Source organism: Panulirus ornatus, chromosome 48, assembly GCF_036320965.1.
Source record: "Panulirus ornatus isolate Po-2019 chromosome 48, ASM3632096v1, whole genome shotgun sequence".
Classification (NCBI taxonomy): Eukaryota; Metazoa; Arthropoda; class Malacostraca; order Decapoda; family Palinuridae; genus Panulirus; species Panulirus ornatus.
In genome coordinates this window covers 14,311,661-14,332,078 of record NC_092271.1, presented here as the reverse complement: position 1 = coordinate 14,332,078, position 20,418 = coordinate 14,311,661, and the positions used below count along the sequence as shown (strand labels likewise).

General features: G+C 40.3%; 1 protein-coding gene across 4 annotated transcripts in view; it reads right to left on the bottom strand.

The window, feature by feature from the left end:
* Nucleotides 1–20,418, bottom strand: part of LOC139764117 (uncharacterized) — a 133,584-nt gene that overhangs the window by 40,914 nt on the left and 72,252 nt on the right. The window contains exon 1 of one of the 4 annotated variants that reach the window (XM_071690624.1): nucleotides 11,976–12,003. The exons of 2 other annotated variants lie outside the window; for them this stretch is intronic. The gene's annotated coding sequence lies outside the window, so the exon portion shown is untranslated. Of the gene's footprint in view, nucleotides 1–11,864; nucleotides 12,004–20,418 lie in introns of those variants that run through there. One more of the 4 variants, XM_071690623.1, reaches the window with a different exon arrangement.

Genomic DNA, 20,418 nt, shown 5'->3' with positions numbered 1-20,418 from the left:
TGTGACCCTCGAGGAACTTTAACGGTCAGGGGGCCAGAGAGTGTGGCAAACAGTCGACCGCAGCTCCGACATAGGCTTCTCGAGAGACTGTCACATAGTTACTTCTTCACCAGTAACGGTATCTAATACGTATATCTCTCACATAGATTCAATGGAGATGGACATTGTGTGGAGATATTTGGTTCATTCAGGCGTAATCCAAGTACCGAGATGGGTGGAGAAAGAGTTCAGTTCAACATCCTGCAGGCGGCCCGAGAGAGCCGCTGACACGCCCTACCCCATCGAAGGTTGGACGAGGTGTGTGTGTGTGTGATTACCAATTTGTGCTGTACAGGGGGGTAGTTTTACTCTCGTGGAGCCCTATCTTTTTAACATTCTCTATGGCCATACACTTCTTAAATTTCTACGCACTGTTTGCATTACCCACACCCTCAGTCATTCCATTCCACACGTCCACCTCTCATACAAGTACTTCTTAACACAGTTTCTTAATCTTCTTGCTTCATTTCTTGCTATGTCCTCTGGTTCTTCTAACCCTACATCTCGAAGAGCTGCTCACTGTCCACATCATCGATCCGTTTCAAAAAGGTTGTGATCATCCCTTACTCTTCTCTGTTCCAAAGTTGTGATCATCATCCCTTACTCTTCTCTGTTCCAAGGTAAGCAAATCTAAAACCACTAGCCTCTCCATGTAACTTGGCTTTCTTAAATCTACTACGTGAATTGCCCTCCTCTATTAGCTCTCCGTTTCATTTGGAGCGGGGAACAAACTTGAGAAGCATAATCTAGCTTTCATCTTAATAAGGTGTGAATAACTTGCAAATAGTTCCGTATCTATATATAATCGAAAGCTAATCCGATATTTACCATTAAGAATTTGTCTCAAACATTCTCCTTATATGGGACTCTGACTATGGGTTAAGGACGACCTTGTCACTAGCTTCCCTCTCACAATCTCGAAGCCTATTTCCTGTTAAATAATTGTACAGAGGCCTTTTTTTCTTTGCGCGCGCGCGTGTATATATATATATATATATATATATATATATATATATATATATATATATATATTATACTTTGTCGCTGTCTTCCGCGTTAGCGAGGTAGCGCAAGGAAACAGACGAAAGAATGGCCCAGCCTACTACCCCCATACACATGTATATACATATACGTCCACATACGTACATATACATACCTATACATCTCAATGTATACATATACGCACACACATATACATATATACACATGTACATAATTCATAGTCTGCCCTTACTCATTCCCGTCGCCACCCCGCCACAAATGAAATGACAACCCCCTCCCCCGTATGTGCGCGAGGTAGCGCTAGGAAAAGACAACAAAGGCCACATTCGTTCACACTCAGTCTCTAGCTGTCATGTATGATGCACCGAAACCACAACTCCCTTTCCACATCCAGGCCCCACAAAACTTTCCATGGTTTACCCGAGACGCTTCGCATGCCCTGGTTCAATCCAATGACAGCACGTCGTCCCTAGGACTTCCTTCTACTGAAGAGACCTGGTGTTAACCATGCGTTATTTCCGACGGCTCCTGAATTCCAAGCTACTTCCAGTAGCTAAGAAATTTGATCTTTCGAGTGACAAGTTCTGTGATACAGCCTAGTCATCCCCAGTTAAGTATTGTAACCTCTACCAGGCGCAACAGGAGGGAGCGCTACCGCTAGGCTATGATAGCCCTAATAGGAATATGACTATTCAAATACTATGTACTCGAATACCCTTCTTGTCCCCCCACACGCTTTACGACTCACTCCAGCCTCTATGGTTCCAATCCTCCCAGGCATCTTAAACACTACAATTCCTCAAACATAAGTCATGTATTCAAACTCATACTCCAACATATCTGTCCCTCGGCACTACTAAAATAACTCTTGCTTTTATTCACATTTACACTAAACTTTCTCCTATCGCACATTTCTAAAACCAGGCCACCAACTATTTCAATTTCTCACTTGAATTTACCACTGGTGCAGTGTCTATAACGTAAAAATTCGAATTCCCCGACCACCCCACCACCAACATGTCATACGTACGAAGACGGAGGAACGTCCCTTCCTCGTGCATGGCAGGAGCGTCATTCCGTCCGCCTAGTGACGTCATACCCACTTCCATCGCACTCTGCCATCTGTGGCTTCTAACTCATTACGACATTCCAATACGTTCCCTACGTGCCCCCAAAAATATACACAATCAGTTCGCTAAGAAATCTTAACTGTGCAAATTGTATATCATTTTTTTACAAGGGTTATCAAACTATTTACAGATGTTGGCAACACTTGGTGCCTGATTGTGTCCGTCGTTTAGATTTTTTTAACGTTAGCTCAGACGGCACAGGCAGCCGAGGCCATCCTATTAACTCTCTCTCTCTCTCTCTCTCTCTCTCTCTCTCTCTCTCTATATATATATATATATATATATATATATATATATATATATATATATATATATATACACACACTAGAGCTAGGTGCTCATTTTATCCATCATAAGAGTAAATTTTTACTTAAACATTTGAAAAGGTCCTACATGCGCACTGCAATCAAAATTTGTTCGTTAAACACTGATCCTCAACGCATGCTATCAGCAAAAGAAAAAAGGATGAAACGTACAATATTGAAAAACATGTCTGGCCTCTCAACATGAAAAAAAAAAAAAATGTAGTGACAGACTACTGGTCAGCTATAATGACACCTCTACCAAAACTCTCATGGTACCATCCATGTCTGACTGTACTGCACTCTGGGAGATGGGATGGGCAAAGCTTGTATACCAAGCCAGACTCGCAGCGGCTGTCCCACGAGTCATTTGGTCGACGTCAGCCGCACTCCTAGCGCTGGGGAGCGGCTGCACGTCTTGTCGCTTCATCACAAAGACCTACAGTAGTGTTGAAGAAACAGTCAACACGATCGGGGAGGACACGGAGCATCCCTCCACGCCCAGCAATGAGCCATCTGCCAACACGGTCTCAAAAGACAAATATAGAGGGAATTGATGAAATCTAAAAAATACATTTACAAGGTGCTCAATAGTTACGGACGTCTGACAAAACTCAAGAGGCCTGACTTGTGCAGGAATGAGGTACAGCAGCAACATAAAGTGGTCAGCACGAAGCCTGGCCTGGGGCACCCTACCAAACTGCCCCGCACAGCACTCTCACTTTCAGACGCTGTTTGAGCCTCTCCACTCTTCGAACTGGTTGACAAGGCACGACCACTTTCAACTATATCTCGCCCCCAGTCTAAAAGTAACAAAAATATTCACAAAACGAAACACTGCACTTCAGATGTCAGAAAACTATATCAGAGAACTTGGAGCTCTGAGTTGCTTGGATGTAAAATATAATAACTACATATTAGTTGAAATCTCAAAACTGAAGACAGCTGGTTTTCTTTATAAATCCGGCTAAAAATCTTTAACGAAACATTTGATACGACGTTATAAAACAACTCAAATTTTGATTCAATGGGGTTTTGTTAGATAAAATAATTCATATACTTCCACAGATGGAGAACATTCTATGAAAATATGTCTTATGGGCAGGTGGCTGAAATGCAAGAAGCTGTTTCATTGGCCATTAATGTAGATCACAAACAACTAAGTAGACTTGAAACATTTAATTTTTCCTTAGGAGGGCCTTGGGTTTATATATATAATATATATGTTGGAAAGGATCACAATTTTGCGAGTGATCAATGATATAGTCACGCTCCTGACGCATGTTCCTCCGGGTCTAGTATGTGTGCCCAACATCTAGTGTTATATCCCGTCATCGGGGCCTCTCTAACAAGCGTGTCCAGCACAACTGTTATTTTGTATGCTCGTGTTTTGGTCGTCTTTCCCTGAGAACCATTACAAGTTAACTTAAACAACAACACACAATATTATTTGATACATGTCACTGACAGGTCAATGTTTATGTGTGTGGCGAATTATTGGTGGTTAATCAGTGTGGGGCGCTAATTGCCCCCCTGGTATACTGCAGGAAGGTCACAGTGATGCACGTGACCTGATATTTGCTGATGCCCACGAGTGTTCCCGTTGTTTTTTTGTTTCCTGCCCGCGAAGAAAAAGAAAAATAATAATCTGGAAGTTGGTCCATCACTGAATCTTCCAACAGTAAAGCAAAAATGATACTTATCATAAGTGAAGAAATATATCGTACAATCAAAATCAAAAGTTTACGCTCTGATGGACAATACTGCGCAGAGAAGAGCAAAGGCCTTAAGTATCCGAGTCTCCTACAATCTTAACACGAGACGGAAAGAGTAACCATTAAATTTCTGAACGTCGAGATCAAGCAATGCGCTAAAGTTCAGTAAAGCTTCATCACGCGGTAACATGGTAAAACTTAATTTTCCAAAAGAAGGAACAGAGAAGGGGGCCAGGTGAGGATATTCCCTCAAAGGCCCAGTCCTCTGTTCTCAACGCTACCTCGCTATCGCGGGAAATGGCGAATAGTGTGAGTGTGTGTGTGTATATATATATATATATATATATATATATATATATATATATATATATATATATCTGATTAATGATTAATTATATATATATATATATATATATATATATCTTTTCTTTTAAACTATTCGCCATTTCCCGCGTTAGCGAGGTAGCGCTAAGAACAGAGGACTGGGCCTTTTTTGGAATATCCTCAACTGGCCCCCTCTGTTCCTTCTTTTGGAAAATTTAAAAAAAAAAACTAGAGGGGAGGATTTCCAGCCCCCCGCTCCCTCCCCTTTTAGTCGCCTTCTACGACACGCAGGGAATACGTGGGAAGTATTCTTAATCCCCTATCCCCAGGGATAATATATATATATATATATATATATATATATATATATATATATATATAATTAATCATTTGCTTACAAAAAATAATTTCATAAGGGATCATCAGGATTACGTAACTATTACTCGAGCCTTCAAAACTGGCGAATGTTTGCCGAACAGATTCAATTGTTCGCAGACTTCATTCGCCACAGAAAAGAGAAAGAAACTTACCATTATAACCTACAATGTAACCGATCTTCGGTACTAGTCAACCTTTGCACAACAGGGCCAAGTTCACGAACAGTAATTTGACGTTGGTGTAACGGGGGTTTTCGGGGTCAATTCTACGATGAGGCGCTGCGATCATCTTTAATCAGCTCAATGTCAAGAAAATTACGGCACTGCCTTGCGAGACTAATTGTACGCCCGAGGAAGCGCTGGGTGGGGCTGATAACCTAACTGCGTCCGGAGCGTGGGACCTGCCTTGGTGCTGAGAACGACACCCCCCCCCCCCCCCCTCTCAGCACCAATTTCCTCTGCTCATCATAATCAAATAAACAATATTGCTGAAAAACTTACGATCTCATAATACACTTCTCATGTACACGTCTTACAGGCCTTTCTGGATGATCTAATTTAAAGGGACATAATTCTACGATGTCGTCCTCGTGGAGTATATGTGTCAACTGACATATTTCTCTCATGTGCATTATTACATGACAGCTAGAGACTGAGTGTGAACAAATGGGGCCTTTGTTGTCTTTTCCTAGCCCTACCTCGCACACATGAAGGGGGGAGGGGGTTGTTACTTCATGTGTGGCGAGGTGGCGGTGGGAATGAATAAAGGCAGACAGTATGAATTATGAACATGTGTATATATGTATATGTCTGTGTGTATATATATGTATACGTTGAGATGTATAGGTATGTATATTTGCGTGTGTGGACGTGTATGTATATACATGTGTTTGGGGGTGGGTTGGGCCATTTCTTTCGTCTTGTTTCCTTGCGCTACCTCGCAAACGCGGGAGACAGCGACAAAGCAAAATAAACAAATAAATTAATATATATATATATATATATATATATATATATATATATATATATATATATATATATATATATATATATATATAATCCTTGCTTTCTCATGAAATCACAGTGTCAACCTCACTATATAAAGTTTTCCCAGGATTCTTACTTCTTTTTTCGAAAAACTACAACGCTATTCAGTCCCAGACGGACCGACATTCAAATTGCAGGGCATGTTCCTTGGTCCATTATACCCACAATCGTGAGAGGGGACCCTCATGCTTCTAACCATTTCACGTTTGAAGATACGACCATGATATCCAAGGGTCGCAATAGGATGCAACAGAAAATGGTAAAACTTCTGGAATTAAAAGGCTCATTTTACTGCCACATCAAAGTGCGAGTTGTACGCATTCGACGGAGAATGTAGACATTTTCAGTTCTAATACTGATAAATAAAGTTAAGTGATCTAATACTGACCTTACTAGTTCGTTGTACACAGGCCTCAACGAACAACAAAGCTATATTTCCGAAGCCCAATCCTCTGAAGGAAACACTTCCAATCATTACCAAGAGACAAATTCAGTGGCAAAACCCGCTGTAAAAGCATCATGGGTAATGGGTTATCGAAAGAATATATTCATCTTCTCGAAGCCAGTTTTCTCGACTTATGGCCACACATTTAGAAGTACTTTATTCGTATCCGACTCAAGGCCTGCTTGTCGTTATAAACTTACTTAAATATACGTTGACAACCTTAAGTAGATTCACTTGTTTAATGCAATGATGTTTTTTTAATACTCTTAAGGTCACTTACCCGGCAGAACATGTAAATGGCAGGTGTCAAACGGCAAGACAGATCAAATCGAGGTTACGGACCAAGTTCAAGTAGACAGGCTCCCCATTCCCCTATTGTAAATACACATATCAAGTTTCAAACACATGTATCACCAACACATTCATATATCACAATATTTCACGGTAAATGGTGTAAAAAAAAAAAATGCATTGAAGAGAATTATGAAAAAAAACTAGTACTACTTACAATTGGTTTGACATTATATATATATATATATATATATATATATATATATATATATATATATATATATGTATATATATATATATATATATATACCATTTGCCATTTCCCGCGTTAGCGAGGTAGCGTTAAGAACAGAAGACTGGGCCTTTGAGGGAATATCCTCACCTGCCCCATTCTCTGTTCCTTCTTTTGAAAAAAAAAAAAAAAAAAAGAGAAGGGAGGATTTCTAGCCCTCCCGCTCCCTTCCCTTTTAGTCGCCTTCTACGACATGCAGGGAATACGTGGGAAGTATTCTTTCTCCCCTATCCCCAGGGATAATATATGAAAAAAAAAGCTACTACTTACTACTGGTTTGACATATATATATATATATATATATATATATATATATATATATATATATATATCGATTGAGAGAGAGAGAGAGAGAGAGAGAGAGAGAGAGAGAGAGAGAGAGAGAAATTTCCTTGTCGAATAATCAATTCTTGGGAGAAAGAATACTTCCCACGTATTCCCTCCGTGTCGTAGAAGGCGACTAAAAGGGGAGGGGAGGCAGGAAATCCTCCCCTCTTGTTTTTAATTTTCCAAAAGGAGGAATAGAGAAGGGGGCCAAGTGAGGATTTCCCTCAAAGGCTCAGTCCTCTGTTCTTAGCGCTACTTCGCCAATGCGAGAGATAGCGAATAGTGTGTATATATATATATATATATATATATTGTAGCTGTTGATAAAACAGGCTCCATTCTTGTAGAAACTGAAGTTAAGTTTCATAAGACAACAACGGTAGGACTAGTTTATTAGCCTCTACAGTAGTCGACACCACATTAGACATATATAACTATAATCATTTAGCATAAATATGCAATGAACACATTCAATCATAGTGGGAGACTTTAACAAAAATCAAACGAAACAACTTCCTTTTCAGTAGCTTCGAGTGAGGGCTTTACCTAATTTTCTTTAAAATTCCCCTACTAAGGCTTGATGATAAACCTACCCGCAAAGATAACTGACGTAGTTTTAGCTGCAAACGAAGGCACCCGTTAACGATGTTTAAGCTGGAGAAAAGTTTGGTACAAGTGATCACCGTCAAAATACTTGATATAACTTTTAACACTGCTTGTAATGCTGGTTAACTTGCGAATCACGGGGGAAAAGATAGATTCTGGACATGCAAATTCTAAATACATTCCTGTTGCTCTTGAAAGGGAATCTAGGATGATATCGGTTAAGAGAACGATATGGACGTAGCTTGGAAAAGCTTCAGTAAAACTTTGATGGTAGTCGGGGTAAACAATGTATCAATGCATAACACGACGGTCTTTCACAAAAACGCAGCCGAAATCGTAAAGCAATGACATACAGCAGTGGCTGTTCTCTAAGTAGCACACAAAGACACCAATAACAAACATGAGACAAGGCCAGCAGTGACCGAGGCCAACACTCTGGGGCCAGCAGTGATCGAAGCTAACACTCGGGCCAGCAGTGACTAAGAAAATTTTTGCAAATTTACGTAAAAAAACATACCAAAGTAAAGGTCAGTATGAAGCGTATATAGCTGAAAATAGCAAAAGAATCCTACAGGAGTCATTATCTTATCAACTGGTACATTAATGGTGACTTGGTTCAAGACAACAGAGCCATGGTAAAACATTATATCACGACAAAGGCGTAATTTCTAAGAAAGGAAAATGAGAAAAATCAGTCGTATCAGTTGCTACGGGGAAAGCACCTGAGGATTCGAAGTTTGCCAATGTAATAGATATTCAATAAAGAGAGCAAGTCCTGACTGTGACGCATTTACGGGCCGCCTAGGGTAGAGAGCATAGGTCAAAATACTGGTTGTCGCAGTCTGTCCATAGTCTACCCAGCAGTTCATCCACCCCTAGGGGTTGGTCGATAAAATGGGTACCTGGATCAGGATATAATATATATATATAAATATATATATATATATATATATATATATATATATAATATATATATATATATATATATATATATATATATATCATACTATTCGCCATCTCCCGCGTTAACGAGGTAGCGTTAAGAACAGAGGACTGAGCCTTTGAGGGAATATCCTCACTTAGCCCCCTTCTCTGTTCCTTCTTTTGGAAAATTAAAAACGAGAGGGGAGGATTTCCAACCCCCGCTTCCTTCCCTTTTAGTCGCCTTCTACGACACGCAGGGAATACGTGGGAAGTATTCTTTCTCCCTTATCCCCATGGATAATATATATATATATATATATATATATATATATATAGAAAGATTACATAGCGTTAATGGGATGGCCATGAGTAGGGGGTCAGCTTGTCTCAGCTAAAAAAGAAGAAAAATAAGCTTAACGTCTCTAATTACTAAACTTATGGAAACCATCATTCGGGACAATATTTTTTCATCAAAGACTTTGAGGATCACCGCTTAAAAGATTATTCAAATGATTTTCAACGAAATCGTCCATGTCTGACAACTATACACGTACGTAAAGCAGTTGTCAATCTATTTAGATTCTCAAACTGTATTCAATAAATTTCCGCACCAAAGGAGAGAAAGCGTTGCCACATGGCAAAAAATGCTATAAACAAAGATATGTGATTTACGATGAAGTCTCGGAATTGTTCGACGTAAAAAGAGCTATGTCACAGCAAACAGTCTCTGGATACCAAAATTCACAAACAATACTATGATGAGAAACAAATCTAAAAAGAAAAAAAAAAAGTCGCCAGCTTCAAACTAACAGACAAACGGACGGACTTGGTTCTTCAGCAAGTGAATCTTAATATCGACATGTGCAGCTTTAAATATCTGTAGTAAAAAAAACTACTGTCTATACAAATAAATGCGAACTATGGAATGAATTCTGTTGACCGAAACCTATGATTCAAGCTCAAAGCAGCAGTACAATGAGCAAACATTCTTGGATGGGTAAACCTTTCAATTAAAGTCTAAGTTAACTATTCTATATCTTACACACCTTTTACTGTTGCATGCCCAACGTCAATAAATCATATGATGGGATTACGTTTTGGCTACAAGGATTACCGAGAAACAAATCCTGAGATCCGGCTAAACGACTTCATTATATTTAGCTTAAAAAAGAGGTCGAGGCGATTTTTTGCAAGTAAACAAAATTATCAAAAGCTTTAATAATCTCGATATAAGCTACTTAAGGCTACATTTGTGTGATTTCACTTGTGGTAAAACACATTCATGGGAAAACGTTTTACTTCGAATGAGAAGTACTTTAACAGGATTTGTTAAATATGGAATTATTTACGAACAGAAACGTTTGAGATCAGCCTTGATAAGCACTTCCAAGTCCAAGACTACAATATTGATTCACGCCTCCTTAGTTTCACGAAAAATTACGTTATTTCTTTTTGTATCATCTGAATACCTTTTTACTCTTGCTGCACCTATGTATAGTTTCTGATCTCTTTCACAATCACAAACCTCGAAAGGACCGAACGGACTGTTGCTATTTGAATTCCTTTGTTTCAGCGCATGCACATCTCGACCTTGAAACACTTTCTGCGCCCCAATACTTCGTTTTCCCTATTCATTATGGTTACATGTGACAGTCTATAAACGGTAAAAGGTTTCTCTGATGCTTTGCAGTCTACTGTTATTCGTTATATATATATTCAGTTTGCTACGAATGCTTAATCTTGCGCAGTCTTCCAACCATTTGTTACAATCCATAGACGAAGTATACTTAGATAAAACGTACCACAATATGAAGTATAACCATACACGTTCAGCACTCACAATAAAGAATACGTATACAGTGGACATGACAAGTATTTAAAAGTAACCCAAAATACAGTACTGAGGCTATGATCCGTCACTGTAATCACCATGAGCAAATTCGATCACTGGGTAAAATCGCGTGGTTTCATGTATATCAATGTAATCAGTCACGTAAAAAAAAAAAAAGTGAAACCCTCACAGGACTTCCTTTATAATATCAAAATAACCGTACTTTAGAGATGCTCTCTCTCTCTCTCTCTCTATATATATATATATATATATATACACACCTTCACGTGGTGTATGTAAATGTTTCTATGACATTTTCCCCCAGTTATTTCTAATCGCAACACGGTTGACCTACGTATTACGGGACAATGAAGTATAGCATATACGAGTTGAGGAGACAATGTAATACCAGAAAAAAGCCAATTAAAAATAAACCTAAAAACTCCCTCCCCCACCACTACTTTTAATTAACGTTAGAAGCGATTTTACAACACTATTACTCTTGTCCAATCGATGGCCACTCAATCAAACGTGTTAATACAATTCATCAGCACTCGATCACAACAAACTCATGATTAAGAATGATTCAACATACTGCTTCCATTACGCATAATTCAAACGTATCACTTCCACAATCAGTCACACTATATGAACCTTTCCTTCTTTATCAGTTTCTCTCAGTCTTCCGATAACTTGACCCGAAACAGCTTGTTTTGGGTCAAGTAATCGGGCGTTACACATCGTTGGTTAACAACCTGCACACCGTTAAGTGCTAACGTCTTAACTGGAGGAACTAACTTATTGAGACATAGGATTCAAACATATAAGAGGCATTAATATCATACTGTTACGTGCAAACACCTTAATCCTTTTCAAACATATCGATGTTATCAGTAAATCATATTCCAAGAATTACACAACGGGTGGAGCAGTAAACAACGGGGCCTGGGTATGTTCCATAACCCGACTATTTGGGTGACGTCATGGTGGTCCTTTACAAATATGGTAAACCTCCTTTCCTCCCTTACTTCCATGAGATCACAGCTGTTTCAATCCCAATGTTGCCAGTCATCTTGGGAAAGCGATCCCCCTGTCACCCACACCTCTAGTAACATCACCGACCAAACCTACCCGCATCCTCCTTTAAATATGACGTCATTCCCTAAACCCAAAATAATTCCACGATAAGATATAACTAGAGACTCGGCTTACCTTAGTTCCATGCACTATCTACATATACTCTACAAATCCAATTAATCCATAAAGTATTTGAACATTCTTCACTGAACATGAATGGGTAACACCCAGCGAAGCACTATTCACCTGAACCTCGTGCCCAGTGAAAGGTTAGCTCAACGCCCAGCTGATATTGCTGCCGGGACCATCGTAGATACTGTCGTACTGCACTGTTGAAATCGCCATTCAACAAGAGTTTCATAGTCGTCTAAAAAAGAATTCTTACAGCAACGTAATTAAGAAAGCTATAAGCAGCTTTCGGGTATATATATATATATATATATATATATATATATATATATATATATATATATATATATATATATATATATAAACTCCAAGAAAAAAATGGCAAATGTTAAACGAGTTGTAGCAGTTGCTGCGCAGCTCTACTGTACCATTATTATGATTCAAACCTAAATCTCGTTACCCGTCTAATGTTCTAGACTGCAACTAACTACCAGTCGATAATCCAACACCAGCTGAAGACAAACCCATTAGATTCAAGAGACGAAAATATGCTAATTACTGTTACGACCATTTTCCAGAACATTAAACATTTAATGAACTTCCATCTCTGAAAATTTAGGTTGCATCTCTTCAAAAGTGAGGTGACAGCCTGCAACTCATTTAAGTACAGGGTATCATTCAACGCTGATCTTTGAGGAACGTTATGAAGCTACGGGGATTTTATCTGGACATATAGTTTTCATCAGTATTACATGCCTCTTTCAAAAGATTCGTGCACATCAAAGGCCCATCGATCAAAACTCCCGATGTGAAACCCTCGTCCATGAGCACGTCAAAGGCTACGTACACTAAAAACTATTCTGAAAGGTTTCCGAGAGTCATCTATACCCTTACAGCTCGGGCTGACCTTACAATTTCTCGAAGTGTCAGGCTACTGTTGTTCGGTACCTACCTACCCATGACACTATGATAAACATGTTCTATATTTTTCGCAAACATTTAAGAATAATCTACAATATACTTATCATGGAATAGAAAAGAAAAATTAGCAGTGGCTCAAGTCTGACTCAATATATATCATCCCTAGGGATCGGGGAGAAAGAATACTCCCACATATTTCCTGCGTGTCGTAAAAGGCGACTAAAAGGGGAGGAAGCAGGGGGCTGGAAATCCTACCCTCCCGGTTTTTTTTTCTAATTTTCCAAAAGAGGGAACAGAGAAGAGGGCCAAGTGAGGATATTCTCTCTAAGGCTTAGTACTCTATTCTTAACGCTACCTCGCTAACGCGGGAAATGGTACACACACACACACACACACACTTATACATATATATATATATATATATATATATATATATATATATATATATATATATATATATATACTCGGCAAGCTGATACGGCCGTTTGCAGCTCAAGGGAGGACCGTTTTGAGAGCTATTCTTTCCTGAAACCTCGAAGCTTTGGAACTCTCTATCTAGCACATTCTAAATAGACAGGCTTTCCCCTCCCTCAGAAATTCATGAACACCTTCCTTTATCTCTTTATTTCCCCTTTCATTTACATCTCTAAATTTGTATTAAGGCTCAGCCTTGGTGTAGACTTCTGTCCGTGACTGAAGCCTCCAAAGTGATATTCACATATTCTAACAAAAGGACAAACTGACTAAATCTCAGTTAAACGAAAAGCATTCCACGTCTTCGACACTGAATACGACAGAGGGCATTAACTAGAGAAAGAGGAATGAAGGTGTCAGGTTACCTTTGCTAAAAGTATAAATATTACGTTATGGCCGGGAAGTCGTTCAAAGAGACCATCACTTACGCACCTAGACTGCAATGGTGCGCGTACAGGAACCTTCGAAGCAGCCCATTTAGAACAGGACAAAAAACATGTCCTAATCAGTGGTCATCTTGGACGAAAAGAAAAAAAAAATCAATTTCAGCTCCTCAAATCTTTGCAGAGATGATGAAGCTGGAAAAGTTACAAGGCAAGAAAAAGAAGAAAAATCCCGTAGCAAGCTTGGGATAATGGCCTAGTATGGGTGACACTTTTCAGCCAAAAACTTTGTTCTTAAGCCCCATTGGTTGGATGATTATGGCTACCTTCTTCCCAATGGTTCTCAAGTTGGTTTCAAAGTCGTGATGATTTATGAAGTATACGTGTGACGAAGTATACCACTCAATATGACAATACTGTAAGCGTAGTACCTATGGTTCACACAAACTCATGAAAGATCTCTTGGTTTTCATCATAAACTGATCAGTGGCTGCGCTGGCATCGAACCCAAACGGAGTGTACATGTTTTGAGCACTGTGCTCTTTGTGCGGCTATAATCAACTGAAGTTACCGACACGATCTTTGATTGGTCACTTTCTCGCATAGGATTCCCATACCAACCAACGTATATATTGGACAGCCCACCCTCACATTCACGCTCCGCGGAACTATTTGTTATCCTTGTGGACCTCAAATTTTTTAAAAATTCAAAGTTTGATAGTTATGGTTGTAAGGGGTTCTCTTTGCAAATTAACTGTAAATCAATTGCTATACTGTGAATGTAATAGTCATTGTCAAACAAGACACAGGTATAACTAAATTACAGGTAGAACTTAATCACTCGTGCTGGGCTGAGTCCACTTTCTCTGGGTTTCAGTATACTGGGCTCAGAATGTACAATAAAGCTGATGAACTGGTAAAAACTTCTGCCTTGAAGAATGAAGTCTATTACCCCCTGGGTCTTCCTGCTAGCAGCCTTAAAAACCAACTTTCAAGAAAAAAACATTTCAGACTTAACAAGTGAAATTTACACAAGCAGGTCGATCAACCATCTTAATATGCAAAAAATCCAACTTAGATTATTTAACCTTTGGGGTGTCAAGTACCTCCTTAGCCACCATGTGGACAGCACGAATCAGGTTCCCACCACTTCCGAACTACTCTCAGAAGCCTGAACACCAGCGTGATTTTAGAGTCAAGTAAGAATGCCAACACTTTATCTTCTGGGTGAGTCAGGAGAGCTGCAGGAAGTGAGAGCGGGGAGGGTACGAGCCAACAAACCGACCTCGCCAACACGGTCGTACCAGCTACCAACCGTCCTGGCCAGCACTCCCTCTTCTTTAATGCGATTCTCTGTATCTGCTATGCAAGAGGCGTAATGCCCACTCCAGGTGCCACAACAACTAGAGGATATGCAATGGCCTCGCATGGCCACTCCTGATGCTTGTCACTTCTCTCTGCATGCCTGTATTTTAAAACAACCGTAGTAACTGCTTCACTCCTCAAGAGGTTCACTTCCCCATTAGGATATCGTTCACTTTCGTTTACCTGTGTTGTAGCAGCTGTAAGTTAAGGAATATTTGGTATTTTGATGGGAGCAGTTACTAACCGTTTCCGCTCCAGTGGCCCGAGCCTTCCCTCGCCATATACTTCCATTACAAGGAGTCTAGCACTCGCCATATACTTGCATTGCAAGAAGGGGTTCCAGCCTATCTCATTTTGGCGGTATTATAACGATACTAGCCCATGCTGACAGTCATAGCGAAAGCACCCTCTCCCACCATATGCTGTCACTACAGCACTGACCACAACAGAATTCCCTACCATATGAAAAACCTATTCCAGTAGTTTTCCATGCCCTAGCGCTTGAGCTTGTGTGAGGCGTCTCGTTCATACCCTGGCGACGGCGTGCTGGTACTTACAATAAAATGACATACCTTTCACCAGGAAGACGTGAGCCCGGATACTCTTGGCAGCAAGCATCTGTATCTCCTTGTTCGTACATTCAGTGCACAATGACACGTCTTTTATACCCAAATAACTGTCCAATACTTACTGTATGCATCATTAAGAGGTATGAAAATGTGAAGAACTTTATGATCAGTGAGTTTCTCTCTGCTCATGAACATTTCAAAACTTGACAGAGAGCACACAGGAAAAGTCTACTGCCTCCTGGTGCAAGCGCAACATCCTTTATCGAAAAACTGAGTACAGTTTACAAGTATACAATAGCGTGATCTTCAATGTGTAGTGTTTTCCGTTATGTAATAACTAAGGTGGGTGGCAACCACATCGAACTACTCAACCTCGAAAGTCTTAACTCTGATAAATAACAATGACCAATGTACAGAATACATGGAAGATCAAGATTTGAAGAGTGCGAATGAAGCCAAAATTAGTTAGTTCCTGGCACTATCTCGAAAACCATCCATCTGTACAACATATCACACCATCACTTTTGCTTGAGAAACAACTTCCACACTGAAGACTGCTTAACTGTCCTGCACTTATCCTGCCAAGACAAGCGCATATCACGCAACTTCACGACTTCTTGTCTCGACCGGTGGACGTGGCCAACTATCTGAGCGAATCGGGTGGTGCCCCATAAAAGAGGGGCCTAGGGACGAAATGATTCACAGCATTCTTGCTTAAGGGGGGGTTAAGGCATGTATAAAAATAATGTACATCGTAAATTACTTCTGTTATCCACTAAATCATAAACTGTTACCGTGAACTGTTGAATAAACTTGGAGGCTCTATCTTCCCTGACCTGATGTGGTCTGGCTTATATGTGACTGGTACTTTTTTTTCCTGTACTCAAGAAATGTCTCTTTAAAAAACTAGAAAACCTGGTCACTTTAGGTGTGGTTTACGGGACCATCGCCGCATTCATCTTTACTCTCGTCACTTGCGAAACACTTGACATCCCCAAATCCTGCCAAATGACCCTAGTGTCGTCGTGTAGATTCCATGTCTACAGCTAAACCAACGTGGTCATTTTCATTCACTGTAATAAACCTTAAATCCTACATCACGTTCTTTATAAAAGAGAAAGAGAGGAGGCGGGGTAAGCGGAGGCATTATTGTACAACCGGGAAGTGTTTAGAGAATAACCACTAAATAGGTCGTCAACGAATTATCTACAGAATGAATTGAAATTATTGCATTTATATATGCATTATCTCGTACAATGAATATTACATGGAATTCATCCTACGCTATTTTCGTTTGTATACTGTACACTGTACTGCAAAATGTATCTTAGTTTAATTCCAAATATTGTTAATATTTAACAAAACCTTTCATAAAAAATCGAAATACGTCTTTCAAAGAACTGGTCCAAGAGAATTATCAGTATTTTTTCGAGCCCTGCCGGCCGACCTGTATTGGCCTTATAGCTAACTCTCTATCAATATTCATTGTGGTTTTTATATTAGTAGCGAGAGCCTATCCTCACATTCCCTACCGATGCCTGCATTAAGGTAGTTTAACACCAAATAACGCACTAAACACAAGACTAATTTTGGATCGGGACACTTACAGTTACGTGTCCACACAGCACGTGTATTTCGAGACTCTCTAACGTTCCATCAGTCAAGATGGAAAGTTGTGCAAAGTGGTCTTATGATGAAGAATTGGAGGATGAAATGTTACAGATGACAATGGGAATACGTAAGAACAAAGGAAGAGGGTACAATCTAAGACCGAGACGCTCTAATGTGCATGCGTGACGAAGCCACGCCTAAATAAATAGTGTCGAGGGAGGCAATCAAGAGCCACTTACCTTGATTGTCTCACCTGGGATATGTGGGATCTCATCTAGTGCGAACAGCCTTACTGAAAAAATAGCAACAATTTAGACACTTGTCTCAAAATCTTAGCGTGCCCAGAGTGTTATCCGATGTGAAACGGCCTTAACACCAACTTCCTATCTTAAATGAACTAATTACTTACGTATACGTTATCAAACTAAGGGTGCGAGTCATACAGTCCACAAAAATGCAGTGTAATACGCGAGTTATATTCAACTAACGTCTGCTACCAAGCATGTGATGGAGAACGTTGGTTATCTGGCGAGTGCTGAACTCCTCCCAGCCCGTCCACTCGTTTAAATTTCGCGGCGCGACTAACAGGCAACGCGACGCCCCCTCACAACCCACACGAGCTAACCGTCATAGCCGTCAAGGTTCCACTCACAGTACGTCCTCAGAATTTTCATTTAAGTTCAAATATTGAACGACGATGATATGAATGATCATACCTTACTCTTCTCAAAAAGAAGAGGCTCACGGCTGTCATTCATCAAGTAGCAACCTATTGAATCTTACCCGAACAGTTCTAGTACCGAATAAATTGATACACTGGGACACTTTCCAAGACCCATTCTTCAGCCGAGCTTCAGGATGATGACATATGGCAAGTGTACCAAGCACAAGAGGATGACATTCTGGCAAGGTTTCCTGTCTCAGGATCATGATGATGACAACTGGTGTAACAGCCTTAAGATGATGTCATCCTGTCAGATGTACCAGCCTCAGGATGATAAACCACCCCAGTGTACGTTTTACGATAAACATAACAGCAATTGAGCAGTTCTTGGATGATGACTAGGCATGGTGTCAAGGCTGTGGCTGACGGGAACGGCGCTGGGAGAACACCTGGCTGCACACCCAAATGATCACCTCCAATACCAGCAACTTTATCTGTTGTACTGCATATTCTTGAGAAAAAATTGCATTACGAATATATTTCGTTGATAATCATAATCATTATTACTATTCCAGTGAGTTCATAATTTTCATTTAAACACTTCTAAGCTAAAAAGTTCTTCAAATCTAATATATATATATATATATATATATATATATATATATATATGGATGGGTTGGGCCATTCTTCCGTCTATTTCCTTGCGTTACCTTGCTAACGCGGGAGACAGCGACAAAGTATAATAAATATTCTCTCTCTCTCTCTCTCTCTCTCTCTCTCTCTCTATATATATATATATATATATATATATATATATATATATATATATATATATATATATATATATATGGGGATAGGGGAGAAAGAATACTTCCCACGTATTCCCTGCGTGTCGTAGAAGGCGACTAAAGGGAGGGAGAGGGTGGCTGGAAATCCTCCCCTCTCGTTTTTTTTTTTTTAATTCTCCAAAAGAAGGAACAGAGAAGGGGGCCAGGTGAGGATATTCCCTCAAAGGCCCAGTCCTCTGTTCTTAACGCTACCTCGCTAACGTGGGAAATGGCGAATAGTATGAAAGATATATTTGGGAGCCTTGAAAAATGTGTGGAAGTCGAGAACATTATCTCGGAAAGCGAAAATGGGTATGTTTGAGGGAATAGTGGTTCCAACAATGTTGTATGGTTGCGAGGCGTGGGCTATGGATAGAGATGTGCGCAGGAGGATGGATGTGCTGGAAATGAGATGTTTGAGGACAATGTGTGGTGTGAGGTGGTTTGATCGAGTAAGTAACGTAAGGGTAAGAGAGATGTGTGGAAATAAAAAGAGCGTGGTTGAGAGAGCAGAAGAGGGTGTTTTGAAATGGTTTGGGCACATGGAGAGAATGAGTGAGGAGAGATTGACCAAGAGGATATATGTGTCGGAGGTGGAGGGAACGAGGAGAAGAGGGAGACCAAATTGGAGGTGGAAAGATGGAGTGAAAAAGATTTTGTGTGATCGGGGCCTGAACATGCAGGAGGGTGAAAGGAGGGCAAGGAATAGAGTGAATTGGAGTCATGTGGTATACAGGGGTTGACGTGCTGTCAGTGGATTGAATCAAGGCATGTGAAGCGTCTGGGGTAAACCATGGAAAGCTGTGTAGGTATGTATATTTGCGTGTGTGGACGTGTGTATGTACATGTGTATGGGGGGGGGGGGGTTGGGCCATTTCTTTCGTCTGTTTCCTTGCGCTACCTCGCAAACGCGGGAGACAGCGACAAAGTATAAAAAAAAAAAAAAAATATATATATATATATATATATATATATATATATATATATATATATATATATATATATTAGTAATAAGGACATGCACAAAGCATAAAGAAGATACTGCAGCAGGAGTGGAGACAAACATTGTGGACTAAACAGTGAAGTCATAGTCCGTTAGGAAACTTGTAAGCAGGAGTTGGGCGTCCCCGGAGCGCGGGGACCCGTCGGACGGGGTCCAGCTGTGGCCACGCACGACCCTCCCTCTCCGCACACGCTCGCTCACCCATGACCTGACCCACCACATGCACCTGCTATGATACTCTAACCCGCCCACTGATGTCCCACGGACTGCCAGGTGCGAGTAGGGTGCTAGCTCTGACGCGGGAGTGACAATCACGAGTGACATGGTCAAATGGAAAAAACTCGCCGTTGGACTGGTTCCCACACGGATCAACTCGCCTGTTTTGCGCAACACATCGTGAATATTTCAATACAAATCTTGTTAGCTAAAACAAATGTTCTCCACACAGCATAATTCAGCGATGGTTGTACTTTTTTTTTTCACAAATCAAAGCGGCAGACGAGTGCTGCAGCCCGGGAACTAATTAAAGACACTATGAATGAAGACGTCTTCTCCAGTGACCGAATAACTAAACCCGCAAAGAGGATGACGAACATAGACTGGAGGCTAGAGAAAGGAATAGAAGGAAGAATAAAATGAGAAGGAAAAAGAGGAACTGTGATGCATCACAGCGTGTACCACCGACACCCAACATGGACAGCTTGCCCGAGTAAGACCACTGCTGTTATGTCGGTGGGTAACCA